This window comes from Dromiciops gliroides, chromosome 1, assembly GCF_019393635.1.
Source record: "Dromiciops gliroides isolate mDroGli1 chromosome 1, mDroGli1.pri, whole genome shotgun sequence".
Lineage (NCBI taxonomy): Eukaryota > Metazoa > Chordata > Mammalia > Microbiotheria > Microbiotheriidae > Dromiciops > Dromiciops gliroides.
In genome coordinates, this window is record NC_057861.1 from 197,609,152 (window position 1) to 197,614,049 (window position 4,898).

The following is a 4,898-nucleotide window of genomic DNA, read 5'->3' on the forward strand; positions in this document are numbered from 1 at the left end:
ATAGTTAAAAGGCTGGATTTGGTGGTAGTGTGTGCCCATACTGACTGAGGGGGCTCACTTTAGTGACTCTGTTTTCTACTTATGATATTCCATGACATTTCACTGATCACCCCAAATATTGTAGCAACATCCATAATTATCTGGGAAAAAATCAATACCCCCCCCCCGCCAATGCTATTATCATTGTACATGTGAATTTCATTCATGAGGAGTGTGTGTGTATGAAAGAGTAAAGTTCTGATGTGTAATTCTGAGTCATGCAGACTTTTTGAGAATCTATGGACTTTTCGATAGGAACTTTTGAAATGCCAGTCTCTTCTTGGTTTATTTTTCTGCACTTCATCATGGAACAATCCTGCCTCCTCAAAATGGGCAATGCAGCCATCATCTAGCATATGCGTAAAAATATTTCACAGTTGCTATTGTTTCCACGGCATCCTTCTGCCTGATTAGTGCTAAATATGATCTATTAACTTCTATGTTGAACAGCCTGGTTTTGCATGAAAATTTTTCTTAAAAAAAACACATGAAGCCCAAGTTGCTGAGTGAGCAAAGAACGAATCGGCCTCTCACCGCTGAGACTCCCTCCAGACCAGCTTGCGGTCCTAAGAAAAATGAGTTGGATGGTCTCAGCTCAGTCCCTAATGAACAGTAGTAGATCACATCACAAAAACTAGACACGCATAATTTGGCACCATTGACAGCAGCCTCCCCAGCAAAGGCTTGGGGCTTGCATGTCTGAACTAATGTAAAGCTGGAACTATCTTTGACCTCTTTGCTGAAAAGGAGGTGGGGGGACAGTGAAAGGAGAAGTGGGGAATGGAGAGGAGTGGCCACTCCTCAAGGGTAGAGGGAAGGAGGGAGGAAGAGAGAGAGAGAGAGAGAGAGAGAGAGAGAGAGAGAGAGAGAGAGAGAGAGAGAGAGAGAGAGAGAGAGAGAGAGAGAGAATGAGAGAATGAGAGAATGAGAGAATGAGAGAATGAGAGAATGAGACTGGGGTGGCATGCAGCTGATGACAAGGCTTCTTTAGTTTGGAAAGGAAACTGTGGATCTAGTCCTTCTCTCTGTCACTTGGTATTCAGTTTGTCCCTACCTACAGCAATGGCTGTGGAGCAAGCTACAAGCTTGTCCTGATGAACCTGGCAGAGAAAATCGGACACTGGGACAAACACCCATAAATCAGGACTGTCCTGATTAAATCAGGCATGGCTGGCAAGTAAGTTATTAGCCGCCTGTGAAACTAATTGTGATACTGATACACTCATTTTTGCAATGTCTTTCAAACACCAGTTGTGATGGGAAACAGCTGTTAGACTCTCCTCCCCCCCCCAAAAAAAAAAGAAAAGAAGAACGCTTCAGATTCAAAATCATAATAATGTCTGTCTTCTCTATTCCCCTTCACAAAAGCTCTTAGATTCTTCTATTCTACTCTAGACAATTATTCACAGCAGGCGGGGTCAGTCAGGATGAGCACACTATTGCATTTAAAGTTCATCTAGTGAAGGGGAAAAAAAGAGACAGAGAAAAGAAAAAAAGAATATGCCTTCTCTTAATGTGGAGGGGAAGTGGCATGTTGAAAATAGGTTAGAAATTCAGGTTATAAAAGGGGGAAAGAAATAACGCAGAAGAGAAAAGACACTGTAAATGGTACAGTTTGACTGTTTGCTTCATTTATGAGTCCACTGACACATGGTGAAGGTATTTGAAATCTTCCTTTGAGAAAGAAGATACACTAGGTATGAGACTGTTTTAAACATGTGAGATAAAAACTATGGAGAGATAGTGAGCTTTTTTCCAAAGTCCAGTAGATAAGTCTTCAGTCTGAAGGATTTTTCAGGTGGGTCTAATTCCACCCTCTTCTCCTTTTTCTTCTTCTTTTTTAAATTTTTTTTTCCTTTTTATTTCACCCTCTTTTTTGTCAGTGAGATAAAACAGGGTGTTCTGTCACTATGACTGTGTAAAGAAAGGAAGAAAGGAAATTGTGAGTAGTGGAGTAATTTTTGCTTACCATGTTTAACTATAAATTGGAGTGGGGGTTGGGAAGGAAAAGTAAGGGATCATTTCTGATTTCGAGAATCTAAACCCAGCCCCTTTGCCTTAACAACAATGTTTTTAGCTTCCTGTTTGTTCACCAGAAATGTTTATTTACAACATCTTACAAGACATTTTTTTCAATTTATAACGCCTATGTCATTACATAATGGATCATAAATGATGTTGCCTGTCATAGAGAAACAGAAAGTCATCATTTTCTTGCTTCCAGTTTGTGGTGGAAGCTCACAGCCAGCTGTAGATGGGAGGTCTCAAGGCAAACCCACCATCCTTCCTGGTATCCTGGTCTCAGCTAGGACAGAGATAAGCAGAACTTCACAACTCAATGGCTCCTGAGGTTGGATTTGGTTTTTACTTTGTGACTTTTTAAAAACGTCTTTTTTTTTCAGGGCAATGAAGGTTAAGTGACTTGCCCAGGGTCACACAACTAGCAAGTGTCAAGTGTTTGAGGCTGAATTTGAACTCAGGTCCTCCTGAATCCAAGGCTGGTGCTTTATCCACTGCGCCACCTAGCGGTCCCCCGGGTTTTACTTTGTAAAGAGTTTAAACACACACACACAGAGAAAGCAACAACAACAAAACACCACAAAAAAATATAACAGGTTAGTTTAAATGATTCAAGCTCTTTCTCTGTCCCCATAAAGAAAGTGATGCTACCACCTCAAAGTTAGGAGTTTTAATTATATGTGCTTATTGTTTTATCCCTTCTGTGTATATTATGTCTTAAAACTTAATATTGAAAATGCATAGATAATATGTTATGAATTCAATACCTGCACAATTGATTATGAACTATTGCCCATTTATTTTTTGTAAGCATGGAAATTATCCTCCAACAATGTAATCCTCAATGGGGAAAGTCCAAAGCCTTAAGCCAGTTCTGAGCTAGCCACTGTTTGTCAGCCTGACTCTCAGTGCAGGGTTAATAAGTTGCTTTTGTAAGTGTGCTTGCTCTGAGCTGTTTTGAGTGTGGGGGCTTTTGTGTACAGGATTACACTTTTCCATAATTTTGAGATGCCTGGTTGCCCATTCCATCCCTTCTTCCTTTGCTACACCTGGAACCAACAAAATGTGCATAATGTGAGAACAGGGTACTATCCTTATTTCTGACCCGGATGAGCTCTGACAGATACAGGCTACAACTGAGAGAGTCAGGCTGGGGCTGTGTCTTTCATCCTCTGCTTTATGGGTTGCCAGAAAAGCTATCCCTTGGCACAAATGTCATGAGAAGGAATACTTATTTAGCTTCCTTTTCGTAGTTAGAGATCTGAGCATTCTAAATTCCTTTACCTGTTAATAAGTAATGTGTCTAACATTTTGAATAGGTATAATATTTATGACATCTTTTCCTGATATCTGTAAAGGCTGAAGATTCCAAACACTTTGAAAATCTGTACGCTGCAAAATTACTTGGAAAAAAAAAATACCAGCATATGTAGAAACAAACATGGGAATAAAAATACTCAGAATAAGATTTTATCTGATAGTAAGTCCCTATCTCTATCTCTCTAGAGTCTGGTCTCTTTCTCAGTTCGTCTCCAGATCCACCTCCTGCTCCACCCCCCACCAAAAAAAAAGACTGGTTTAAACACCTTTCAAAAAGTATTAAGTTCATTGTTTATTTGAATGCAAGGCTAAAAATCAAGCATAGTAGACTAAGAAAATGCCACCTCTTTACACTGTTTACCATATAGAATTGTGAAATAGAATTCTAGGACACCATTCTTGTTGGATTCAGTTTTAATGAATCATCTTCAGGGAGTGGGAAGAGGCTTCTGCGATGTGTTTTGCATTGTTATGCTAAGTTTGCATTAACCGTACATCAGTGAACACATGGAGTGATTTTCGATTCCAGACAGGGCTGCACTGTATTAATCAAGGATTTTTTCCCCCCACCAGGATAATTTCATTAAAAGTCCTTACTTTGCTTTCTCCTGAAGGAGGGAACCTTCACAAATGCTCTTCCTGATGCAGGTTTCGGTTTGTTTGGGTGTAAGATTGGTCCTTCCTTGGCGCCTGCAGATGAGTTATAAAAAAGTTGAGTCTGACCAGAATTTATTTGAAAGGATGTACCCTGTCTGATTCCTGAAAGATTTGCACTCATGTTTGGCATTAAAATTAAAAGCGTGTTTTGGATGCATGTCTTCACAATCAGAAATCATGAATAAGCTTAATACCATCCCAGAGGGGGTGTCTGCAAAGCAACGATAGGTATAAACTTTTTATTATACGCATTGTTGCTCCTGTAATTAGTACAGTGTTAGAAATATGATTTATTGATGGCATAAACACATTTGTAACTACATACCGTAGGTGGATGTACTCTGCATATCACACCATGGGCACAGAACCCTTTAGAAATGTGGATTATGTGAAATTGCCTGCAGAATTTCCCTTGCATTCTCCACTAGTTCTGTAACTCTTCAATTTAGCTGTCGCCGTTTAGAGCTGAAATTCGAACTTTGCCAAACACTAAAATGCTTGTTGGTGACAGAGAAGGCCAATTTCCTCGGGTGCTGACTATGCCAGAATTCAAATAAAGCAGGACGAAAGAGAAGGTATTAAAAAAAGGGGGGGGTGTATTTCTCAAAAGTTCAATTTTATTCCAAGCCCTGAAATTCTATTTTCTCTCTCCCTTTCTTCTCTGGGAGTTAGAAGAATGAGTGGAATTTTGTTTTCCTGTTGGTTAATAGGTGAGTAAATATTTACTCTTGTGAGAACGAAAGGGACACAGCAGCTCTGCTAACTGGAGCTTACTGTTGATGGCAGCGATAGGTACAGTGCCGGCAGCTGTAGTTGGGATTTCATCATTCTGGCCCTTCAGTGACCTCGACCTTGGCTTGGCA

General features: G+C 40.0%; 1 long non-coding RNA gene across 1 annotated transcript; it reads right to left on the minus strand.

Moving 5' to 3' along the window:
- Positions 1-1,691: 1,691 nt before the first annotated feature.
- On the minus strand, positions 1,692-4,682 carry LOC122735295. The gene is made up of 3 exons (XR_006354119.1): positions 4,361-4,682; positions 3,976-4,068; positions 1,692-1,953 (listed from the first exon to the last, which is right to left on the minus strand). It is a non-coding gene; the product is annotated as an uncharacterized LOC122735295 (long non-coding RNA).
- Positions 4,683-4,898: the final 216 nt, after the last annotated feature.